This window comes from Eptatretus burgeri, chromosome 9 (assembly GCF_056783735.1).
Source record: "Eptatretus burgeri isolate ZD-2024b chromosome 9, Ebu_testis_v1, whole genome shotgun sequence".
Lineage (NCBI taxonomy): Eukaryota > Metazoa > Chordata > Myxini > Myxiniformes > Myxinidae > Eptatretus > Eptatretus burgeri.
In genome coordinates, this window is record NC_140969.1 from 33,833,595 (window position 1) to 33,845,119 (window position 11,525).

Genomic DNA, 11,525 nt, shown 5'->3' on the forward strand with positions numbered 1-11,525 from the left:
GATATGCATCAGATTTTCACCACCCGTATTTCGGGGTCTGCAGACCACGTCTGGGCCCAGCCAATGGTGGCCACCCCAGAAAAAAAATCAGTCTGAACCCTCTGAATGCCTGTGATCAAGTATCTCAGAGGTTCAAGTGGGACAACTCTATGCCAAATAAATGGAACCACCAGGTTGTTTATGATTGATACGTGTGTCTTAAGCGAGAGAAGTTGGTACAATCTTCTCCACCTTGCCAGTTTCAATTTAATTTTTTTCCAGGAAGTTCTCCCAATTTTTTTGTTCATACGCTTCAATTCCTAGAAAAAAGCCAAAATATTTAAACCACTCACTACGCCACTGTATTCCTCCTGGTAAAACAGGCAGGGATGAGGAAGGCAATCTGGGGCCCACCCAGAAAGCTACACTTTTCTTCCAATTTACCCTTGCAGTCGAAGCAAGCTCAAACTGGGTAAGGCAATAAGGGACCTCAGAAACATCTTTTTGATTTACAATAGCAACACAAATATCATCAGCATAAGCTGAAACGACGACTTTGGAGTTTTGTGAAAGAGACACTCCTAACACTGAGTTCCGAAGTAAAACTAATAAAGGTTCAACGGATAGATTGCAGAGCATGCCTGAGAGCGCACAGCCCTGATGGATTCCTCGCTGAAAGGGGAAGGGGTAACAAAGACTATTATTAACCTTCAGCAAGCAAGATGCATTTTTGTACAATAACTTAACATAAGCAATAAATTTTTCCCCAAACCCTGTTCTTAATACATCAAACAAAAAAGAATGGTTAACACTGTCAAAAGCTTTTTTTTGATCTAAAAGTAAAAAATCAAAACCAGGAGATGCAGTTCGACCGAGACTGATCAAGTCTCTCACCAAAAAAAATATTATCATATATGAAACGTTCTGGAACACAGTATAATTGATCAGTACCAATCAAGAAGGAGATGACTTCCTTTAGACGGGTTGCAAGTGCTTTTGACAATATTTTATAGTACGTGTTGAGGAGTGACACAGGCCGCCAACTTGCGGTCTCATGTAGATTTCCTTTCTTCGGAAGGAGACACAAAACTGCCCTCCGGCAGCTCAATGGCAATTCACCTTGTTCAACACTCTCCTGAAAGACCTCAAGAAGAGTAGGGCCGAGAATGTCCCAGAAAGCCTTATAAAATTCAGCCGGAAGGCCGTCTAGTCCAGGGGCTTTCCCATCTTTGCTATCCTTGAACGCAGCATTAAGTTCTCCAAGAGAAATGCCAGGCTCAAGCAATTGCTGTTGGTCTTCAGACAGAGAAGGGAGCTGTTCAAGCATCACATTCCTATTCTCCTCATTCACAACTCTTTTTTGCAAAGAGTTTAGAAAAATAGTCTTGTAGTTCATGCTTGAGATCACTCTGGAAGGACAACAAATCACCACCAGAAGAGCGCAAAGCATGGATTTGTTGAGAGGTCTTGACCATTTTTTCCAAATTGAAGAACCCTTTGTTTGGTGTGTCAAGTTGGATTTTTTCGTTCCACAGTCGGACGAATGCACCGGCCGCCCGCTCTTTCACCATTTCAGCCAGAAGGGTCCTTTTCTCCGACAACTGCTGGAAATTCACGCTCGACAATCCAGCTTTCTGCTCACAGATAAGTATATCGTTTTTTAAAGCAGATATCACACCAAAAGCGTTGTCTGTGCTGTCAGAGCAGTATTGTTGGCAAAAATATTTGATTTGGGACTTTGTGCAGTCCCACCATTGTCTTAAGTTCAAATATGAACCCTTTTGTGACTCACATTTTTCCCAAACCATTTTAAAAGCTTCTATAAAATGTGCACTTTGTAAAAGTTTCAAATTAAAAGTCCAATATGCACTTCGACAGACATGATGAGGAAAGCCACACACCATAACAATCATATGATGATCGGAAAAACCAGACAGCCTGATATCAGAGTTCTTAACAATGTTTACCATGTCATGATTAACATAAAATCTGTCGAGGCAAACCATCGTCAAAACATTTCTTGATGCACAAACCCATGTATACTGATGGATATTACGGTTTTGTACCCACCACACATCCACCAGTTTAAACTTTTTGAAGAGCTGTGCCAAAGGCCTTGCACTGGGTGGATGAGGCTCACAAGTGTTCCGATCAAGTTGTGGGTCGAGGGTGCAGTTGTAGTCACCCCCCAGACACAACAACATGGTTTAGTCAATGGTGCTTACAAACTGTGCCAACTTGTACAGAAAGGCACCGCTTTCAGAGTTAGCACGAGGACAGTAAACATTTGTCATGCAAATCTTTTGGTTACGACTGACAAATTGCACAGACTTTGCAATTTTTCTTTGCAATTTAAGTAAGCTTTGCAAATTTCCTTACAAGTTTTCTCCGAAGGCTGAAGTCGAGGATGCAACACTATTGCCACACCAGCCTTGGCCTCAACAAGCGCACTCGAGAAAAAAAGACAACCTTTAAAGATTTTACACCACTCATCCTCAGAAGACCGATTTGCATGCGTCTCCTGTAGCATTAACACATAAATTTTTTTCATTTTGGAAGAGCTGAAATACCTGGAGGCGACGCACACAACTGCGGCCCCCATTGCTGTTCAGAGATGCTACTTTTATCTCCATTCAGTTCGTTATTCTTGAAGCTCTTTACCAGCGCGAGTAACACATTTCCTTAACCTTTGGAACTGAGGCTCTGACATGTTAGCCTGAGAAGGATCACGAATCATACTTCTTGCAGTTTTAATGAAATCGTGTAAATTCGGGAAGTAATCTTTGATTTTTACGTTTCTTTTCCTGAATGTCTCATCCAGGAATTTAATCACATTTTCTTGAGACACGAAGGTTGTATTGTTTCCCCATTCATCCTCTTCAGAGCTGAAAGCACTAAAATGTGGGATATAAGAGGTTTCCTTTGAATGAAGTGCTTCATCTATAACCTCTCCTATTACTTGTGGAACATTTACTTTTGGCTCAACAGAAAGTTTTGCTCTGTTTACGGACCTCTCCGAATTTGCCTTGTCCATGTCCTTCCCCTCTATAACCCTTACATCATCATCTGTGAGGGAGGGGTTGACATTTAACTCACAGGGATTTTCCCCTTTATTTATTTCTTCATCACTGTCAGACATAGAAGCCTGGTGTTGGCTTAGTGGTTAGGGTGGTGGCTTGGGATCCCAGGGTCCTGAGTTCAAGCCCCGTTGGCTGCTGAATTAACACCAGGGGGTTGACTCAGCCTGTCATCCTTCCGAGGTCGTCAAAATGAGTACCAGTGTACTGGTCCTGGTGTATGCCCGGGTTAGAATAGGTGTACCATATCCCTGTGTGTCGTAAGAGGCGACCAGAGTTGGCGTCAGGAAGGGCATCCGGCCATAAAAGATTGCCTCAAGAAAAAGCCCAACCCCTGCACAGCAGGGAAAAATGGCTGTAAAAACGGTCATTTTACTGTCAGACATAGCTGTTTACTCGTCTGAACAAGTTTGGCTAACAGGACAAATGCTTAAAACATCCTGAGATACTTCACTGTTCTCTGTGTCCCGCTCGGAGGCAGCCAGTGCAACAAGCGAAGTTTCCACATCCGTACACGACTCCGGTACCACCGAGGGGTTTCCAATGTCAGACGTCCCTTCGGGCTCCACTGAGGCTGACACGATCTGAGCCTTATTCTGCTCCTGAGCATCAAAGGCATCAACATTTGACCGTTTTTGGCCTTTTTCCTGGTATCCGTAACAGATACCTCCATATCGTCCACACTGTCCTGTACAGTGGATGGTAAAGGAGAGGAAGCAACCACTTTCACTCCCTCGTTTGGTGGTTGTAGATTATTTACGTCACGATTACACACCCTCTCTCCAGCGGCGGTCGGGGTGGACGAGTCCAATTCGTCAAACACCTCAGCCGGTGGGGGGGAGGGGGGAAGCGGGGCTGGGCTCCCGATTCACCTTCTCCCCATTAGTTTGTGGTGAAGAAACATCGTTCCTCACGGCACCCTCACTTTCCTGTGGTGTAACCGCATTGGGACAAACACTCTTTACGTGCCCGTAAGCACCACACCAAAAACACGTCATGACCTCTGAGGAGGCATACATTTTGTATTCAAACCCTTCGATTTTTACACCGAGTACAACATTCAGTGTTTTTCCATTTTCAGGTAGTATCATATAAACCACTCTTTTAAAGGACATGACGTGTTTAAATTTATCACTAACATGACGCATCGGCACCATTGAGATCCTCGACACAACCTTACCGAACTTGTTTAACTGGTTACACAAGTCCTGGTTCCTTATAAATGGTGGAATATTATTTATGTTAACTTTAACTGTTGGGGCCTGTAAAGCGAACACAGAGAGGTAAGTGTTCGGTTCGATGAACAGGCCATGCTCAAACACCGTGGCGACCATGTGTTCCTCCGACACAAACACCACAAACTTCTTATTCATGCGAGAAGCAGCACGAATATTATGTAACCCAACGATGTTACCAATGGAGGAAAGCACATCGTTAAGTTCCACCTCACTGGCAGGGAAGCAAAAAACAGCGTTTTTACGAGTTAGTGACTCGAACATCTCGACACGGAAACCTTCACCCGTCATTCTAACTCAAGACAATTTAGTAAACTTTGTCGAGAGAAAAAAAAAGACGTTTTCACAAACACCAAGAAATCAACGATTAAAGTTGAGAATTAACAAAAGAACACGGTCGCAATGAACGAGAAAAACCTCCCCCGGCGGCCATGACAGGCCTTCGGTCTACGATTTTCTCGACACGAGACCGTGGTCTTCTCTTCTCTCTCTCTCTTTCTTCTCCAGACAGGAAGGAAAAATAACAAGGGAAAAGTCCACAAGTAGAAAACGAACACATGGGAAACGAAAAATGGGGAAAGTGAAAACACCAAACAGCACAGCAGAGGAGCGGAACTCACGACACGAAACAAGGAGCGGCCATGAAAGTACACACAATGTACCAACAGCCAGCAGGGGGCGAGAAAGAGGAAGAGGAAGAGGAAGAGGAAGAGGAAGAGGAAGAGGAAGAGGGAGAGGAAGAGGAAGAGGGAGAGGAAGAGGGAGAGGAAGAGGAAGAGGGAGAGGGAGAGGGAGAGGGAGAGGGAGAGGGAGAGGGAGAGGGAGAGGGAGAGGGAGAGGGACTGGGACTTTTGTTTGCTTTCATTGTAAAAGTATCAAAACACACCAGAAAAAGCACACTCCATAAAAACAAATCCAAACAATTTTACAGCAAAAATAAATTCAACAAAAGCAATACAAACAAGGGTGTCTGTTCATGTCCAAACCACCACAGAATAATACTGTGACGTCCACAGGACTTGAACAGTCCCGCCAACGTAGAATGAGCCGAAACGATGGAGGCGGTTTATTTATTTATAACCCAAACATGGCGGTTCTAATCGCTCTACCGCAAACGGGACGAGGAAGGTGGCACGAGTCACTTTTCACTGAGTTGATGATGTTTATTCGTTTTTATTATTACCAGAAATAACAAGACTCGGCAAGAAGAGGGATCCGGGGCGATTCGACGGGATGGTGTGGGATCGGGCGTGGGGAAAAACACAGACAATTCCAATGAATATACAGTTCTCAATCCCTCTAAGGCGCCAAGTTCACACACACACACACACACACACACACACACACACACACACACACACACACACACACACACACACACACACCGTAGCTATTTCTGGTGGTCAGGCTGGACCGTGGTGTGGACGCAACTGTCCCTGGATCGGCATCGGACGAGCCGGCCTTGCTCTCGCCAGGGGGGCAGGAGAAACCGAGGTGCTGTCGACCTCCTGGTCCTGGCCCAAGTCTGCCCACAGCCGCCAGGGAACCAGCTCCGGCGCCAAGCCGCGAGCAGGAGAGGGAGGCAGGTCCGCCCGCCGTTCGACCCCGGACTCCGAGTCAGCAGAACCCCAGAGCCAAGCAAGGTGAGGCACGAGGCTCAGCAAGGCTCCAAGACACGATCAAGAACACGATCGATTCAGCACAACAACAAGGACGCTCTCTGCCGCCAGGGAACCACACCAAAAAAACACAATCTTTTGATTGTAATCTTCTTCCTCTTCCTTTTCGACCCCGAACAGAACCTTTTTATCCTTGGTCCTCGTCACTTCCAATCGAGCCGTTTATTGGCCCACCGCCATCGCCTTCCGCCAATCGTGATCACGGGGCGGAGCCATCCGCTGCACTGTCCTGTGACATCACGGCCAGTCTTCAGAGAATACCAAAAGGGGTTTACGCAGACACACTTACCCTATCCCGTGTCCCTATCTAATTACGTGACACTTATCATTTCCCCCTTGAAGAAATGAACATTTACTAGACAACTTATCACCACTGAATTGCTACTTATTACATCGAGATCCTGGTAAACTCGAACAGCATGGCATACCTAATTAAACATCCTAATTACCCTTTGAATGCATACCCCCCCCCCTCAAACGTAACAATACACATATGCAAAAAGTAAGTGCAAGTTCTTTACACTTTTACAAACAGATTCCTCACAAAAAGAAACTCAAAACCTCATCAGTGTACCACTGATCACCAACAATATCCAGGCTCAAAAGATAAGCCTGCTCCATTCTTACTCATGCCAAAACCATACCTTTAAAGCACAAAAGCACATTTGCATTTTCCCCTTCAATTTTGCTTACTGGTTTTATAAATTGCCAATTTAGCAATGCCCAACAGAAAAGACAAAAACGAGAGGACTGGTTTACTTTTATAATTCCTCCTGATTCCATAAATAAAGACTGGAAAGGAAAATATTAAATTAAATTTATAGAAAAGCTGTTGAAGGAAGAGAAAGAGGGGTACCAATCTCTTACATTCAATAGATATACCCATCAGAAATGGGGAATCCCCCACCATTGAAAAATAATTGAAATCAGAGAAGCGTTTTTCCATTTATTACAAAAACCATTTTTTTCAAGATGGCCGCCCCAGTCGGCCATCGTGGATCCGGCCACGCCCAAAATCAATAGGGTTCTTCCTTTTCAGGTGGTACATGTGTGACCCAAATTTCAAATCGATATGGCAAACAGTTTATGAGTTATCGCACTCACAGCTATAAATATTGACGCCAAGCCAGCCAGCCGGACGGACGGACCGCCCCAGTCAGATATCTTAGATCTGGCCACGCCCAAAATCAATAGGGTTCTTCATTTTCAGGTGGTACATGTGTGACCCAAATTTCAAATCGATATGGCGAAAAAACATTTTTTTCAAGATGGCCACCCCAGTCGGCCATCTTGGATCTGGCCATGCCCAAAATCAAAATAGTTCTTTCTTTTCAGGTGGTACATGTGTGACCCAAATTTCAAATCGATATGGCAAACACTTTATGAGTTATTGCACTCACAGCTAAAATGTTGACGCCCAGCCAGCCAGCCGGACGACCGCCCCAGTCGGCCATCTTGGATCCGGCCACGCCCAAAATCAATAGAGTTCTTCCTTTTCAGGTGGTACATGTGTGACCCAAATTTCAAATCGATATGGCGAACAGTTTCTGAGTTATCGCACTCACAGCTATAAATGTTGACGCCCAGCCAGCCGGACGGACGGACGGACGACAACAACATCCCCCTTCCACCACGCGGCGGGGGATAAAAACATGGGCAACATTTTCAATCAAATCACAAAAAGAACAAGAAATTGGAACAGAGAATTAAACTTATGGAGTCATGTCTGTGTGATCAGGGCATGATGTGCTCGTCTCCAATTCAGGTCTCCAGTTCGCCCAAGAGTTGGAGAACTATACATTTTGTTCCACACTGGAGTTAAAAAAGCTCCAGCAGGTAAGGTCTCATTCCACCGATTTTTCAACAGTTTTGTAAAACCAGGTATACATGCTTCCAGACATATGTTGTATATAGCCGTTTTCCCCATGACGTGAAACACACCAATTTCCTCTAAGTTTGAGGAGAACACACCCTCTTATTTTTTTTGAGGCAATTTGAAGTTCAGGGAAATAGAGACATGAGTCTACCACTTCATCCACCCCAGTCCACCTGATGTTTAGTCGATGAAAGGTTTGAATTACTGCTTTCAAGACATTTTCCACAATACGAGCAGAACGAACACCAGTTTTTAATGAAAGTGAGCTTACAGGTGGCCAGGCATTCAACAATGGATGCAACAGGTCTCACACTCTGTTTATTTCAACACTGGTGAAACAATGCATAAATGACCTGAAGGTTGATATTCTAGAGAATAAAGGATTCCGAACTAATGGCTCATGTACAAACTTTTGGGCATCGTATGATACCTCTAAACGTTGCACTCCGAGGACTTGCCAAGCATTCAAAAGGCTCTGATCAAAACTGGGGAGCTGAGACACGTCAACGTGTTGCAGGTCGATAAGAACAAGTTCACGGTCATATTTCAGACCTTCCACTTTCTGAAAACAGGCGTTTGTGATAGGTCGCCAAGGAACACACTCACTGTACAGTCGGTGCTTAATCGTGGAAATCTGGAATGCCATTATCCGACTTGGGATATGCATCAGATTTTGACCACCTGCATTTCAGGGTCTGCAGACCACGCCTGGACAAGGCAATGGTGGCCACCCCAGAAAAAAAATCAGTCAGAACCCTCTGAATGCCTGTGACCAAGTATCTCGGAGGTTCAAGTGGGACAACTATGCCAAATAAATGGAACCACCAGGTTGTTTATGATTGACACCCGTGTCTTAAGCGAGAGAAGTTGGTACAATCTTCTCCACCTTGCCAGTTTCAATTTAATTTTTTCCAGGAAGTTCTCCCAATTTTTTTGTTCATACGCTTCAATTCCTAGAAATAAGCCTAAATATTTAAACTCCTCACAACTCCACTGTATTCCTCCTTGTTAAACAGGCAGGGACGAGGAAGGTGATCTGGGGCCCACCCAAAAAGCTCCACTTTTTTTTTCGAATTTACCCTTGCAGTAGAAGCAAGCTCAAACTGGGTAAGGCAACGAGAGACCTCAGAAAGATCTTTTTGATTTGCAATAGCAACACAAATATCATCAGCATGAGCTGAAACAACGACTTTGGAGTTTTGTGATAGAGAGACTCCCAACACGGAGTTCCAAAGTAAAACTAATAAAGGTTCAACGGATAGATTGTAGAGCATGCCTGATAGCGCACAGCCCTGACGGATGCTTCCCTGAAAGGGGAAAGAGCAACAAAGACTATTATTAACCTTCAGCAGACAAGATGCATTTTTGTACAATAACTTAACATAAGAAATAAATTTTTCCCCAAACCCTGTTCTCCTTCATACCTCAAACAAAAAAGAATGGTTGACACTGTCAAAAGCTTTTTCTTGATCTAAAAGTAATAAACCAAAACCAGGAGATGTCGTTCGACCGAGACTGATCAAGTCTCTCACCAAAAAAATATTATCGTATATGAAACGTTCTGGAACACAGTATGATTGATCAGTGCCAATCAAGAAAGAGATGACTTCCTTTAGACGGGTTGCAAGTGCTTTTGACAATATTTTATAGTCCGTGTTGAGGAGTGACACAGGCCGCCAATTTGCAGTCTCCTTTCTTCGGAAGGAGACACGAAACTGCCCTCCGGCAGCTCAATGGCAATTCACCTTGTAGTGCAGTAAACCAACGACTTTTGATTGTAAAAAAAATAGGGGAGAAATGAAACTTGGCAGGTACCTTCATGTGATTATCAGAAACAACATACTAAAAGTCCCCGAGTGTCACGTGTGAGCCAACGTCGCTACACCGGAAGTGACGTCATACCTTTATGAAACCACCTAATACCTGTGACTTCTCAATATTTGTAAGGAAAACAAGCCGTTTTCTTGACAGATACCTTCCTGTGACTGTCAGAAACAACAGACTAAATGTCACGAGTGACACTTGTCAGCGAACGTCGCTACACCGGAAGAGATGTCACCTTTTGAAGCACACCGACACCTGCCAATGCTCAACTTGTTTCAGAAAACCAGATATTTTTATGACAGGAATGCATAAATAAGAGAAAACTGTATAACCAATATGCCAAATACCAAATACCAATGCCAACTAACTGTATAACCAACTCCCCTCACCCAGGCAGCATTCGCGGTCGTTTTCTTGATTGAAGTTAAAATTGACGAGGACTCTTGTGCACAACTTGGTTCCGTTCATGAAACTGTCACAAATGAATACCAACCTATGGAAGACATCACCAACAGTACTGTTTTGAACATGGTCATTGAAAAGCTGGAGGCTGTCAAGCTCCAGGCCGTAAATACAAGCCGAACAGCCAAACTTTGGGTTCAGTATTTCAATCAGGTAACACTGATGCGCGAATTTGTACGTGCCGAGCGTTGTGGTGATTGGCAATTGCATCTCGAAATGACTCGCGGAATGATTCCACATTTCCATGCAGCCGGACACTTGGCTTATGCAAAATATTGTAACGTCCACGGGAATTGAACAGTCCCGCCAACGTAGAATGAGCCGAAACGATGGAGGCGGTTTATTTATTTATAACCCAAAGATGGCGGTCCTAATCGCTCTACCGCAAACGGGACGAGGAAGGTGGCACGAGTCGCTTTTCACTGAGTTGATAACGTTTATTCCTCGAACCAGAAATAACAAGACTCGGCAAGAAGAGGGATCCGGGGCGATTCGACGGGATGGTGTGGGATCGGGCGTGGGGAAAACACAGACAATTCCAATGAATATACAAATCTCAAACCCTCTAAGGCGCCAGGTACACACACACACACACACACACACACACACACACACACACACACACACACACACACACACACACACACACACACACACACACACACACACACACACACACACACACAAAACGTAGCTATTCATGGTGGTCAGGCTGGCCCGTGGTGTAAACGCAACAGTCCCTGGATTGGCGTCGGACGAGCTGGCGTTGCGCTCGTCAGGGGCAGGAGACACCGTGGTGCTGTCGACCTCCTGGTCCTGGCCCAAGTCCGCTCACAGCCGCCAGGGAACCAGTTCTGGCGCCAAGTTGCGAGCAGGAGAGGGAGGCAGGTCTGCCCGCCGTTCGACCCCATATTCCGAGCCAGCAGAACCCCAGAGCCAACCAAGGTGAGGCACGAGGCTCAGCAAGGCTACAAGACACGATGAAACCACGGCCGAATCAGCCAACAACAAGCACGCTCCCAGCACAACAACCTCCACCCCCCAAAAAAACGGTCTTTCTGTCCCGATCTTCTTCCTCTTCCTTTTCGACCCCGAACAGAACCTTTTTATCCTCCCGTCCTCGTCACTTCCAATCGAGCCGTTTTATTGGCCCACCGCCGTCGCCTTCCGCCAATCGTGATCACAGGGCGGAGCCATCCGCAGCACTGTCCTGTGACGTCAAGGCAAGCCTCCAGAGAATACTAAAAGGGGTTTACGTAGACACACTTACCCTATCCAGTGTCCCTATCTAATTACGTGACAATTATCATTTCCCCCTTGAAGAAATGGACATTTACTAGACAACTTATCACCACTGAATTGCTACTTATTACATTGAGATCCTGGTACACTC